The 15,409-nt window shown below is 39.7% G+C and overlaps 1 protein-coding gene across 3 annotated transcripts in view; it reads left to right on the top strand.

The window, feature by feature from the left end:
• The first annotated feature begins 5,432 nt into the window (after positions 1-5,432).
• The window catches only part of PLA2G7 (phospholipase A2 group VII), a 67,476-nt gene continuing 57,499 nt past the window's right edge, over positions 5,433-15,409 (top strand). For all 3 annotated transcript variants that reach the window (XM_027838269.1, XM_027838266.1, XM_027838268.1), the window contains exon 1: positions 5,433-5,533. The gene's annotated coding sequence lies outside the window, so the exon portion shown is untranslated. The remainder of the gene's footprint in view (positions 5,534-15,409) is intronic.

The raw sequence follows: 15,409 nt of genomic DNA on the forward strand, positions 1-15,409 counted from the left end.
CCCTTATTAAATCTCACTCATGTTTACCTTTTTATGCTTCTCTTGAGTCTTATGTTTGAACATCAGATTTTCTGCTCAGCTCTGCTCTTTTCATCAAGTATGCTTGAAAATACTCTGTTTCATTAAATATCCATTTTTTCTCCTGTAGGATTATATGCATTTTTTCTGGGTAGGTTATTCTTGGTTGTAATCCTAGATCCTTTGTCTTCTGAAACATCATATTCTAAGCTCTCCAATCCTTTAAATTGGTAGCTGCTAAATCTTTGATGCTCACTGTGGCTTCATGGTTTTTGAATGGTTTCTTTCTGACTGCTTTCAGTATTTTTTATTACACTTGGAAATTCTGGAATTTGGCTATAGTATTCCTGGGAGTTTTCATTTTGGGATCTCTTTGAGGAGGTGATTGGTAGATTCTTTTGATTTCTACTTTGCCCTCTGGTTCTAAGATATCTGGGAAGTTTCCTTTATAATTTCTTGAAATATGATATCAAGACTCTGCTTTTGATCATGGCTTTCAGGTAGCTCAGTAATTCTTAAATTATCTCTCCTCAAACTGTTTTCCAGGTCAGTTATTTTTTTCTATTAGATAATTCACATTTTTTTCTCTTCTTTTTTTTTGTCCTTTGACTTTGCTTTATTGTTATTAGCTTCCATTTGATCAATTCTAATTTTTAAATAAGTTATTTTCTTCAGTATTTTTGTACCTCTTTTGCCATTTGGACAATTCTGATTTTTGATGACCTATTTTCTGTAATATTTTTGGTGCCTCTTTTATTGAGCTGTTAATTCTCTTTTCATAATTTTTTTGCATAGATTTAATTTTTCCCCAATTTTCCCTCTGCCACTTTTACTTGATTAATTTTTTTTTTTTTTGCTTTTTAAAATTCTCTTTCTTTTGCTCTTCTAGGAATTCTTGTTTGCCTTGTGTCCAATCTGCAGTTTTCCTTTGAGGCTTTACTTATAGATGTTTTCAAATCATTATCTTCTTCTGAGTTTGTGTCTTGAATTTTCCTGTCACCATAGTGGGTTTTTTGGTCATGTTCTTTTTTTATATTGTTTACTCATTTTTCCAGCCTATTTCTTGACTTTGGACTTTATATTAGAGTTTGACTTTACTCACCTCTAGGGTTGAGAGTAAGGGAATAACTGGTCTGAGCTTTTGTCTTTTATGTCTTTCTGCTGCTTTTGTAGCTCAATGGGGACCTGTAAATTTTCAGTGATTCCAAAGTGGTGTGGTTTGAAAAGAGGGATGCATACTGCCTTCCTGGTCTGCATTCTGGTCCTTTCTCATGTAGGGCCCCTGCTAATGACTGTGACTGCTCCTCTTCATCCTAGACTGGGACCAGAACTTGGAAATCAGCAACAGAGCTGCTAGATGAGACCTGTTCCTTCTTTCTGTCTTAGTATGAGGTAGGGATGGGGTCCCTTGAAATCTCTAACAAAGTATTCAGTCCCCTTATTGTCACTGGGCTTCTCCCTACTACTGCTCCAGCCCACAGCTGCTGCTTCTTCCATGACACTGAGCTCCCAGCCTGCTCCCTCCCTAGTGTCCACAAACCTTTCTTTTTGTCTTCCTAAGCTGTCCTGGGCTAGAAAAATGACTCCTTGTGATTTTTTTTCCTTGGCTTTCCCACTCAGAATTTGGTTTAGTGTATTTTTTAAGTAACTCTAAAGGGGATGTGTTGGAAGAGCTCAACAAAACTTCTAGCTTCATTCTGACATCTTGGCTTCCTATCTACAATGCTTTCTTTTAAAAGAATCAGGTCTGGGCTCTTTTTCCCCCCATGAATGTCTAGAATGCCAACTTAGTCAAGGGTGAAGCACACCAAAGCACAGAGTACCTATTATCTGATGATGATGAAATGGGGTAGATAAAATTATTATTTATTCTGGTGTCTCTTCTTTGAGTGTCCCTTGGAGTATTCAGTTTTTCATTTAGCCTTTAGGGTTTAGAGTTGCTGTTCTAAAAGAATGAGGGAAGGAGGGAAGGAATACACATTTATTAAGTACTTTATAATTATTATCTCACAAGAACCCCGCGAGGTAGGTGCTATTATTGTCCTCAGTTTCCAATAGAGGAAGCTGAGGCTTGCCCAGGCTCATATGTCTGAGGCTGGATTTGAGCTCAGGTCTTCCTATATTGTAGTCTGCTGTGTTCTTATTTTTAGTTTGGTGCTGCCAGGGGCTAAACAGCTTTTACAAGTTCAATTTAGTTAGAGAAATGAAGAAAATTCAATTAATCTAACATGAATTTTATTCCAAAGAACATCTAATTCTTAGAAATTTTTCATTTTCATGGACAAGTCACAAAACTTTTCAATGCTCATCTGTAAAACATGGATAATAATTCAGCTCTCTAGCTGAAAGTGCATTACAAATCTTAAAATTTAAATTGTCATTATTATTGTCACCCATCTTGTTTATAAGCTATTTTTCAAAGAACACAAATATCTGATGTGATTTTTCTTAGCCTCTTAGGTTTCAGATGATTAAGATCCATCTTGCCCCCAAAATTAATACTTGAATTTTATGTCAGAAGCAGTGTGTTGCAGTATATCTTTGTGGCTTTGGGCGTGTTGCTTAACTTTTCAGGATTGTTTTACTTTCAATGAATGTAGAAATATCATCCCATGATGAACATGATCAGTCTCAGATCTACAACTGCCTTTCAGACATATTGAATTGGATGTCCAGTAAACATCTTAAACTCAGTATGTCCAAAACCAAACTCATTACCTTTCCCTCTAAACTTCCCCCCACCCCATCCCTCTTACCTTCCCTATTTCTATAGAGGTCAACGCCATTCTTCCATTGCTCAACACAACCTAGGAGTCATCCTGGACTCCTCCCTCTCACCCTTTTCCCAAGGTCTATCAATTTTATCTTTGTGTCATCTCTCCACTATGCTCCCTTCACTCCTTTGGCACTGCCACTACTCTGGGCAAGTCCTCAGCACCTCATACCTAGATTGTTGTGATAGCCTATTGGTGGGTCTCCCTGCCTCAAGTCTCTCCCCACTCCAATCTATCCTCCATTCAGCCTCTAAAGTCATTTTCCTAAATCAAATGTCACCATGCCCCATCCTCACCTACTCAATAAACTCATGTGGCTCCCCATTGCCTCCAGAAGCAAATATAAAATGCTGTTTGGCAATCAAAGCCCTTATAACTTAGCCCCCTCCTGTCTTTCCGTCTTCTTACACTTTACTCCTAGACACATACTCTTTGGTGTAGTGACACTTTCCTCCTGGCTGGTCCACAAACAAGACACTCTCTCTCAGCTCTAGGCATTTTCTCTAGCTGTTCCTATGCCTAGACACTCTCCCTTCTCCACTCCAACTACTGACCTCCCCTGGCTTTCTTTAGGTCCCAAATAAAATCCCTCCTTCTACAGCCTTCCCCAACCCCTCAATGTCTTTCCTCTGTTATTTCCTATTTATCCTGTATATAGTTTGCTTTCTACATATGTGTTTGCATGTTATCTCCCAATTAGATTGTAAGCTCCTTGAAAGTAATGACTATTACAGGGTGGAGAACCTGTGGCCTTGAGGCCACATGTGGCCCTCTTTTGACTCTTTTTCTATTTCCAACACTTTCACAGTACCTGACACATAGTAGAGAATATATGTTTCTTGACAGATTGTTACTCTCTTCTTAACTTTCTGTAGTTTGGCTTCTGACCTCATGATAGATTGGGCTTAATTAAGATTAATTAATCCAAATTACTCTGGATTAAACTGAGCTATGTAAAGTGACATTAAATTTGCCCTTTCCAAATATGGTGAGAGAAATTCATCCAGTTACTATCCTTATACACCAAAACATTGGTCTGACCATATTATGAAATAGAGTGGAGCATGTATATGTATGTGTGTGTGTGTGTGTGTGTTTATATGGGGGGTTGGAAGGACTAAAATGATTTCAGAATAATCAAATATTTGGCATTATTTAACCAGATTTTATTGGCAAAACTAAGAAATCAGGGGTTCTTAGTCTTCTTATGTCCTGGACCCCTTTAGCAGTGCGGTGAAGCCCATGGACCTCATCTCAAAATAATTGTTTGTAGCTTACATTTATAATAGAAGGAAATGCTGAATTTCCTTTAGAGGTTAGAGAAAATAAAAATATCATTTTTCCCCATCAAAATTCATCTACCCACTGAAACCTAGCTGAAGAAACTGTGTTGTATATTGATTTCACATTATTTCCCCCTCATGCCTTCTATCTTTCTAGGCACTCTACATTTCAGCCAGCCTGGTCCACTTTCCACTCGCCAAGCAGAACATTCTATTTCCAGCCTCCATACCTTTTCAGTCTGTTCCCCGTGCTTGTATCCCCAGTTCCTAGCATAGCGTCTGTGTTAATAGATTGTGTGGTTTGTCCTTCATTCTCGAAGAGGACCATGACATCAGGGAGATGACATGACTTGCAATTGACTTTGATTTGGGGGGGGGGGTGGAGCTGTACAAGGCCACCAGCCTTACTTTTTCCTCTAGAGCCATTTGGGTCCAGTGGCCTGATATTCATCAAGAGGACTAGAGATGGCCCTGGAAGCAATGGGAGACCTTGACCTTTTTAAGCTAATGTCTTTTCAGGTTCTCACTTTGAATGAGGCAATACCCATTCAATGAATAGGCTTCTTTAAGAAGTGAGTCTAGGAATGGCCCCTTTAATAAAAATAAATAAATAAATTAAAATAAAAAAAATCAACCTGGGAGGGTAAGACCTTCAGGATTGCTGGCCAAAAGAGAAACAGTTACTATTTACATTCACTCTGAGCCAGGAGGACCCAAAAAATAACCACTAAGTGGTGCTTGGACAGGAACCTATTGTTGATAGATTAATTCTTAGTGTTCCCCCTACTTTTTCCGCTAGCAATTCTTAGCTCACTTCAAGGTTCCAGTCAAGCACCCCTCATCGCATCAGCCAGTCAGTCAATAAACACTTATTATGTTTCCCTCCAATAAAATATGGACTCCTTGAAGGCAGAAACCTTTTGGATTTTTTGGATTTGGGTTTTTTTGTGCCTAGCACACTGCCTCAATCATTGACTGTTGCATTAAATCGAGTGAGTTGTTTGAGGAGATAATTCTAGTGGAGTGGCCAGTGCGTGACCCCATTCTGCACACATAACACACAGTCAGATACAGGTTTCTGGGTTCCCTGGAAGTAAAGCGGAGCCAAAGCAAATATTTGTGAGTGGGCAGATGGAAATACACTCCGCCCTCTGCCACTCCCTCTACCCTACTGTGATTCCTGGCAGGAAGGGGATGATAAGAGAGCTGAATCCTGCGGGAGTCGGGCAAAGGGGAAGAGACAAGCTTTCCTATCTCAACAGCGCGAAGGAACTAGAGGACCGACAGCTGCAGCACAGTGTGGGGGGGGGGGGGAGGGGGGCGGGAAATCATCCAGAGGGGGAGGCGGCGGCGGAGGCCAAGGCTCCGATTGGCTTAGATATATTCTCAAATCCCCTTAGCGGCCCTACAGCTTGGCAAGGAGACTTCTTCTGGTACTTGGAGCAGCCCAGCAGAGGGGTAAGTAGAGGACAGCGGATTGCGGGAAAGGAGGGAGAGGACATGCGGAAGCGAAAAGTGAAGGCAGATTCAGAATTCAAGGATGCTGTTGCTGGGACTCTTTCCTCCCACTGTGAGGGATTCGTCGCGGGGGAGAGGGGGAAATGGAGCCCAGGTTAGGCTGGGAGTGTTAAAGAGGAAAATGTGGGAGGATGAGCTATTGGTTGGAGGGTGACCAGGGCCTGGGCAGGACCGGAGGACAATAGGAGCCTAGTACAGGACCCCAGTGTTCGCTCTCCCCCAAACTTCATCCTTTGACACGGACCTGCCCTGGGAATGGCCAAGACGGCGTGCTGAGGTGAGGAGGCAGGACCACGCTGGGAAGCTGAATAAACAACCACCCGTTGACTCTCGCTGGGGCCGAAGGGAGCTTTCGGTCGTATTAACCCCATAAAACCTAATCCTGGGGCATTGTATTTTGTACAAACCTCATACCACCTGGCCCTAATCCCATCCACAGCTCATACTCCAGATTGTTCTTACATGCCAGCTCACGCTGGTGCTGAATGATGTTTGAGATGGAACAGGATAAGAACAGCATTACACAAGAGATAGTTGTTTTTAATAAAATATATTGCAGCGCTTGGGAGGAGCGTTGCTTCACACCTTACTTGCAGCCCTTGGCAGAAGTTTCTGGCTTTGGAAAAACATTCCTAATCTGTCAAAAGATCTATTTTCCTCTCTTTTTTTTTTTTTTTTTTGGTAGCATTGGAAAGGTTGTCATGCTGTTGGTTGACAGTTATGTTGTGATTTGCACCTACTGCTGTTTCAATAAGGGAACAATGAGAAAGGAGACTTGTGAGAGCAAGTCACTTACGCATGTAATGCCTGGGATGCTAAAGAAGCAGGAATCAAGCTAATACTGTAGTCCTATATATGAGTGTTGGGGAGAAGGACAAGTCGCTTCCCCGCAACCCCTAGCCATTTTTTAACTAGATGGCAAAGATGGTCTCTGAGTTTGTGGTAGCCTGAAAACGTGCAGTACTAAGATTTCTGTTTAAAATTCAACCCAGTTTTCTACTCTAATAGGAAAGATGATAGATTTAGAACTGAACTGGATCTTAGAGGTCATCCATCTAGTCCTGAACTGTCAATCACTGGGCTTGCCGCTGAACCAGGTTGGGAAATACTTAGCAAGATAATAATAAAAATACAATAAAACAGAAAACATTGCATTTTAAAAGCCAAGTCAATATTCACAGAGAACCTTATGTTCGGATTAGTGGCTTCCATTTTGATTTGAGTTTGACACTACTGTTCTAGTCCAACCCCTTCATTTTGCAGATAAGGAAATTAAGGACCAGAGAAGTTAGGGAACTTGCCCAGGGTCACGAAAATAGTTTGGCAAAGGCAGGATTTCCATCTAGGTCTTTTCTTCCAAAACCAAGTTCTTTCCCTTGTACAACACTGTCCCTCTAATATTTACTTATTGGGCATCTACAATGTACAAAGTTATCCCCAGTGAGCATGTATAGGGCTGGAGAATGGTATTCAATTCTAGTATTTTGGTGGAGGTTCTAGCATCTATTTAGATCTCTTGGCATGGTGCCCCTAATAGATTCACATGTAGGACTAGGTAAGGAGTTTGTTGGTTTAAGCTCCCTTGGGTGCATGTTCCAAATCATGTCGCTCCTCTGTTGGTCTTTCTCTCTACTCCATTCTCTTTCTCCAGTCCTTTATTGTAGGGGCACTTCAGCTGATCACCCAAAGGGCTGTCTAGCCTCTGTATACAACATGGCATTACTGTCACTAGTGACTATGCTTTGATTTATTTATTTTTCTTATGGTAATGAAATAGCACAGATCTATTTTTACACAGTACTGTCTGAAACAGAGCAAAATGTACCAACCTGTTTGGGGATGAAACCTATGACCCTTAACTCATTGACACAGTGCTGTAGCCAAAAACTTCCCACTCTGGGAAATATCAGCTGGTTTTCCCCTTTATTAAAATCCGCTTTCTTGCCACATCTAGGGAATGGATTTTCTCTGAAAGAAAAGGAGAAAATCAAGTACCTTCTTTCTGGTTCACAGCCTGATTTCTTCACTTAAGTCGTTTCTCTCCATTCATTAAACACTTATGGGTTTACTATGTGCTAGATACAGTACTAGGCCTTGAGATGAAAAGCAGCATGGGCCCATTCTTTATAGATCGAGAGGTAGAAGAGATCACTTATAGTCTAACTCCCTCCTTTTATAGGGAAGAAACCTAAATTAGGTAGCCTAGAATGGTAGAGCACTGGATTTGGAATCCAGGTGATCTAGGTTCAAATCCTGCCTGAATCGCTCTGACACTAACTGGGTTTCTCTGTAAGTCACTGCCTCAGTTTCCTCATATGTAAAATGAGGATAATAATGGCACCTACCTGAAAGGATTGTTGTGAGATTCAAATGAGATAATATATATGAAATATTTTGTAAACTTTGAAGTGCTACATATATGTTAGTTATTGTTAGTAGAAGAGGTAACAGCATGTAAACAAGATAGAGTGAGATGGGGACCAAGGAAAAATCCAGATAAAGAGAAATTTGAAACAGGGAAGAAGCTTTCAGGGTGTAAAATTTCATGGAAAAATATCTCTTCTAACAAGGCCCATAGAAATATGCATGGCTAGACTATTGATTAACCCCTTGGAATGTGGACAGAATTAAGCTCTGCATAAGGCTTACATTCCCATTAGTCCTAATTAGAGCTGAAATTTTGCAGGCTTAAAAAAAATTTGAAGTCATTTTTGTTGATCTCTTGCTTCTCAAAAAAAAAATTTAGGGGCAGCTAGGTGACTCGGTGGTTACAGTACTGGCTCTGGAGTCAGGAGGACCTGAGTTCAAATCCAGCCTCAGACACAAAACACTCACTAGCTATGTGACTCTGGGCAAGTCACTTAACCTCAATTGCCTCAGCAAAATAAATAAATAAATAAATAAAATAATGTTTCTTTTCAATTACTTTCCTCCCCCCCATTGAAAAAGAAAGGAAAAGCAAAAGGCCTGTTGCAAATATGTATAGTCCAGCAAAACAAATGATCTCTTTCATTTTTAAATCACCTTCATTTACAAACATCTTATCCTGGGCTTCCTTGTCTTGTGAGCCAACTCTTACAATAAAGGAGGGGAGGGAATGAGGAAGGCAATTAGGCAAAACAGAATAGCCCATCAACAGTGTCTAACCTGACATTATATGCAATGTCCCACACCCATGGTCATCCATCTCTGCAAAGAAGGAAGGAGGTGCAAAATTATGCAGTTACAAGGAAATTTTTGCTGTCTAAAGGACTGAGCAGGAGACATACTATGTCCTGGTCCCCACCTTTGTTCCTTTACTGCCTTTCCATGTGACATCAGTTACCTAGGGCACTCTCAAAGTGACCTTTTGCTCTATTTTTAAATGGTCACATATAGCACTTTGTGGAATCAGGCCAACAGACTGCAAGCTTTTTCCTCTGTGATAAATTAACTAGTTGAGAATGGGGAAAAATAAAATTCATCATTGCTTCATAAACACTGATTGAACTCCGTGTGCCATTTGAATTCTAGACCCCATCACTGTCTTGCTATGTGCCTTTGGGGAAATAGCTTCTCCCTTTCCCAATTTTTTCATGGGTAAAATGAGAATAGTGATATAACCTATATCCTACCTATAAGGACAAGTATGAGGATTAAATATGTATGAAAGTCCTTTTTAAAAGTGCTATTATTAATTTGGAAAGAACGTTGAATTTAAAGTCAGAGGACCTGGGTTCATGCCTAATTTTTATTATAATTATTATTACCTGGATTGCCTTGAGTCAGTCACTTAACCTCCTGTGGTCTCAGTTTCCTCATCTCTAAAATAGTGGATTTTGACTAAAATGGCCCCTGAGGGCCCATAGAGCTCTAGATCTATGATTTTTGTTATTACCTGTTCAGCACGTTGATGGTACTGTGGAGAGAGTTCTGGATTCAGAGGCAAGAAGACCCAAGTTCAAATCCAGCCTCAGTCATTCATTAGCTATGTGACCCTGGGCACTGTCTGCCCCTGTTTCCTCATCTGTAGGTTGAGGATTATAATATCACCTACTTCCCATGTTGGGAGGATAAAATGAGGTGTTTGTAACATGTTTTGTAAATTCTAAAGCACTATAAAAATGTTAATTATCCTCTTCCTCCTCCTCATTATTATTACTACTGTTGTTGTTTTAACATGGCTTTAATTTATCTATAATTCAGTTTTTTCCTATTATTTAAATGAATATCATTATGTTCTTGAGTTTTGTTGTTATTATTCAGTTGTTTCAGTCTGAGTCTTTATGACCTCATTTAGGATTTTCTTGGCAGAAATTTGAGTGGTTTGCCATTTCCTTCTCTAGCTCATTTTACAGATGAGGAAACTGAGACAAACAGGGTTAAGTGACTTGCCCAGGATCGCACAGCTAGTATGTGTCTGATACCAGATTTGCATTCAAGAATATGTGTCTTCCTGACTCCAGGCCTGGCCCTCTATCCACTGCACCTCCTAGCTGCCTTACAAAATATTAAAAGGAAACTATTTAAATACAGTTATCAAAATATTTTTTAAAAAGTCATGAATGCAAAGTTAAGAGCTAGCCCCTGCTCTATGTTTTCAGAGTGGAATAGCTGAAGAAGGATCTTAGATTTGAAAGGTATTTTTCCTTTTGTCCTTGTAAACATTTGCAGTAAAGTAGCTTCAGATTGATGAATTCACCAAAGAAAGAGTTGGGAATCCTCCCTCTCTCATGCTCTCAGCCTTAGGATCATGGTTCTAGAGCTGCAACGGACCTGGAAAGCTCTCCAGTAAGTTCAACCCCTTTATTAGACCAAGGAAGCTTAGTGGTCAACTGCCCAAAGTCACACAGGTAACATCAGAGGTCACATTTGAACCCAAATGTGACCTCTGGTTTTTTTTTTCATACTGTATCTCACTGCTTCTGCCTTGCTTAGCTCCTATAGGTTAAAGATGTAAAAGGTGTCATTGTACAGAGAAACAGCCCTCCCTCATTTGTCCAGTGACTGAGGCCCTTGAATGTGGAGGACTCTGAGGACTCATTCAGATCTTATCATTTGGGGGCCTCTTGCCTCCCTGTGCTTTCTCTGCCCTATTGGTCATTTCATTCTTTATTCCTGGTGACTGAATTTCCATATTGTGTGCTGGGATTGGCAATACAGTATGTTAGCCTAAGCGGTGGGTATGTCATAAGGCCAGACGGCAAATGCCTGGATACAACCCGGAGATTACTTTTGCCCCTTCCAGCTGTATTTATTGTGACTCAAGCTGAGCAGTCTTCATTTCATCATTCAAAAATAAAAACATTCATAATTTTTGGAAACTAAGAGAATTAACTACTATTTTGTAAAGTCTTCTTTGGGGCCCTTCAACTCTCCTCTTTTTAAAAATAGATTCAAATCAACAAATACTTTTCAGAGCTGCTGCTATGTACAAGGCCCTAAGCTAGACACTGTGGGAGTATATTTTTTAAAAACGGAAAAAGCCACAGTCTGTGTCATCAGGGAACTTAATCGGAGGACAAATAAGACTTGTGCAAATGTCATTTTACTATCTGTGTTTATCCTGGGCAAGTCACTTAACCTGTTTGCCTCAGTTTTCTCATCTGCAAAATAAGCTGGAGAAGGAAATGGCAAACCACTCTAGTATCTCTGCCAAGAAAACTCCAAATGGGGTCACAAGGTGTCAGACACAATTGAAAAACAACCAAACAACAACATGTCAATTTAGTACAGAATAAAATAATAGTTAAATGTATATAATGCTTTAAGGTTTATAAATCACTTTACAAACATTAACTCATTTGATCCTTACAACAACCCTAGGAAGAAGATGGTATTATTATCCCCATTTTACAGATGAGGGACATGAGACTGACATGAAATGACTTGACTAGGCTCATACATCATTAGGTGTCTGACATTGGATTTGAACTCAAGTCTTTCTGAGTCCATATCCAACACTCTATCCACTTTGCCACCTAGCTGCATGAGAGATATATAGAAAGGTTACGACAATTGAAAAGATGGAAGAATTCTGTTTGGTTAGAAGATCAGGGAAAGCTATGTGTGGCAGGTAAGCATTTGAACTTTGTCTTGAAAAATGGGTAGTGCAAAGGAGAGAAGGAATTTACTTATGGGTATATACTAACATTGAGGTAGGAAAGTATAGGGCCACTTCAAAAATGCTGAATCAGCTATTTGGCTAGTGTGTGAGAGGAACCTAATGAAAGATAGATCCAGAAAGAAGGTAAGGATGAGATTATGGAAAACCTTCTCTTCCAGACTGAGGTATTCAAACTTTGCTTAATAGTCTGTGAAGAGCCAGGCAGCTAGGTGGCACAGTGGATAGAATGCCAGGCCTGGAATCAGGAAGACTTCTCTTCCTTAGTTCAAATCCAATATTAGGTACTTAATAATGTGTGACCATGGGCAAGTCACCTAACACTATTTGCCTCAGTTCCTTATCTGTAAATTGAGCTGGAGAAGGAAATGGTAAACCACTCTAGTATGTTTGACCAGAAAACCCAAAATGGGGTCACAAAGAGTCAGACATGACTGAAAAACACGTCAACAACCATGGAGAGTCACTGAAAACTTTTAAGTAGGGGAGTGATATGATCTCAGTTTTATATTAGGAAGTTTAATCTGGCCTTGATATATGAGATGGATTGGAAGAGAGAGAGGCAGGAGGCAGGGAGAGCTGTTAGGATGCTGTCGCAATAGTCCAGGAAAGAAGTCCAAGTGACAGGTAAAGAGGGCCTCGCACCTCTACCTAAGTTAACTTAATGACTCTGGTTAATGAGTATGTTTGAATAAACAAAATATTAACATTCAAGAGCTACTTCATCTGCTTGCATGTTCTGGTATTGCAGGGAGCAAGAAGTAAACCAAGAGAGCTCATAGGCAATTCTTGGTCACAGGCATCATTTCAATATCTCCTTGGCATTTATAATTACAACTGTTTTAAATTTTATATACAAAGATGACATGTATGAGTCATGTCCCCTAACCCTCACCCTAACCTCCAGTCAGAGGGACACGTGCTTTTTCTTTATTTCCTGGTAGCAGGGACGTGTTGTATGTCACAATGCACACTCTCTTCCCTTAGTTCCATTTGCAAGACAACTGAGTCAGTAAGTCCATAAACATTGATCAGACTCCTAAGTTATGCAGGACACTGTGCTGAGTAGTATAAAGGATAGAACACTAAAAGACTTGGGGTCTAGTCACAGCTTTGTCACAAACTGTGTGACCTTGGGGAAGTAATTTAACCTACCTAAGTTTTCTAGCTGGATTGCATGAACTCTAAGGTACCATCCAACTGTAACATTCTAGTATTCAAAGCCCACACAAGAATTAAACTGATGAGTTTGCCTTTAGCATCATGCTTTATCCTAACATATCACACAACTACTCACATTACACAGCCCTAGAAAGCTCTCATCAGCCCAGAATTTATTCGTTTGTGCATTGTTGTATGCGCTTTTCATATGTGTCTTCTTGTTTCCTGCTTACCTTATGTAGTTCTTAAAGGTAGGAATTTTAAATTACACAGACATTTATTTTTTATTTCATTAATTAATTTATTTTTAGTTTTCAACATTCACTTTTGTAAGAGTTTAAGTTCTAAATTTTCTTCCCCTCCCTCCACTCGCTCATCCCTAAGATGCATGCAGTCTGATATAGGCTATACATGTACAATCATATTAAACATATTTCTGCAATAGTCATGCTGTGAAAGAAGAATCAGAACAAAAGGGAAAAATCATGAGAAAGAAAAAAAGTAAAAATAGTATGCTTTGATCTGCTTTCAGACTCCATAATTCTTTCTCTGGATGTGGATAGCATTTTTCATCATGAGTCTTTTGAAACTGTCTTAAATTATTGCATTGCTGAGAAGAGCTAAGTCTATCAAAGATGGTCATTGCACAGTATTGCTATTACTATGTATAAGGTTCTCCTGGTTCTGCTCACTTCACTCAGCATCGGTTCATGTAAGTCTTTCCAGGTTTTTCTGAAATCCATCTGCTCATCATTTCTTATGGAACAGTAGTATTCTATTACTTCCAAATACCACAACTTGTTCAGCCATTCCCCAATTGATGGGCATTACTTCAATTTCTAATTCTTGGCCTCCACAAAAAGAGCTGCTATAAATATTTTTGTACATGTGGGTCCTTTTCCCTTTTATATGATCTCTTTGGGATACAAACCTAGTAGTGGTATTGCTGGATCAAAGGATATGCAAAGTTTTATAGTCCTTTGGGGCATGGTTCCAAATTGGTCTATACAGACATTTATTAAGTGCCTATTATGTTCTAAATGGGCAACTAGTCAGTGAACTGAGCTTAGGGTCAGGAAGATTTATCTTCATGAGTTCAAATCCAAACTCAGACACTAACTAGGTTACACCCTCAGCAAGTCACAAACTGTTTACCTCAGTTTTCTCATCTGTAATATGGACTGGAGAAGGAAATGGCAAACCACTCCAGTAGCTTTGCCAAAAACAAAACAAAACAAAACAAATGGGGTCACAGAGAGTTGGAAATGACTGAAATGGCTGAACAATAAATTACATTCTAAACTCTGAGAAAGAAAGATTACGCAGAAAATGATCCTTAAGTTCACAAAGCATACTTGTAGTGTGGTTGATTTTTAAAAGAAATTCTCATCAGGGTAGATCATTTGGAATGGAATAGGAAAGCATATATTACATGCTTACTTTGTCACAGGCACAGTGCTAAGCACTTGAGATACAAATAGAAAATCCAGCCAGGCCCTGGTCCTAAACAGTTCATCATTTAATTTTCGGAGAAAACGTATAAAGGAGAGTATGGGTGAATATCTAGTATGAGACAAAGATATCAAGTGAGAAGGGACCTTAGAGGGCCATGTAAGCTAACTTTCTCATTTTTACAGTGGAAGAAACAGGCCTACAGAGGCGAAATGACTTAGCCAATGTTATACTTATTTTTTGACCACTGCCTCCCTCAGTCCACCCTCCCTTCTATTCAATGTCATACTTATTATAATAAGTAGCTGAGATGGACTTTGAAGTGGGGTCCTGTAACCCCTAATTCAGCATCCTTTCCACTGCAACATAGATTGTAGTATCATAGATTTAGGACTGGAAGAGACTTCAGACACTGTCTAGTTCAACCCCCACATTTTATAAATTAAAAAAAAATAAACTGGTGCCCATGTAAGTAACTTATTGAAAGAAACACAGGTAGTCAGTAGCAAAGGCAGGATTAGAATCAGGACTCCCTGACTTCACATCCAGGCCTATTTTCCTTATATTAGGGTTATCAATTAGGATATCCTTCCTCCCCAAGCCCTGCCTCCCCCATGCCTACTTTTTATTTCACTGCAGCCTAGGAGTCTCTGAATATTTGATAGTAGTAAGAGCTATAGATCAGGGTAACCATCTAGGTTGTAGGCTGCCAAATCATATCAGTTGAGTTGGACTTCTCCATCAAACAGCTGGAAATCCCTGCCATAGTGGACTCCACCCTTGAGAAAACCCAACATAGGAAAAGTTCCAGATTTATAAGAATGACAAATTGAGAGGGGGGGAGGAAAGATGTGATTGAGTTCATAAAAGGAATCTCCAATTTACAAAAAAGATTTACTTCATCATTCCTTTAAATTGCTAGACTCACTGGCACATTGATCCAACTTGCAAAAGCTATTTACTACAGGTTTTCTGAAGCATACCTCTTGCATAAATCAAGGTTCACCCACACAGCAGTTAAGAAGTGTATGGTAATTAAGTTGCCCATTGGGTGTCTTCCATCTGGATGATTGCTACCTTTCTTCTTTTGGTCTATTAAA

This window comes from Vombatus ursinus, unplaced genomic scaffold (assembly GCF_900497805.2).
Source record: "Vombatus ursinus unplaced genomic scaffold, bare-nosed wombat genome assembly UNPS02014826.1, whole genome shotgun sequence".
NCBI lineage: Eukaryota > Metazoa > Chordata > Mammalia > Diprotodontia > Vombatidae > Vombatus > Vombatus ursinus.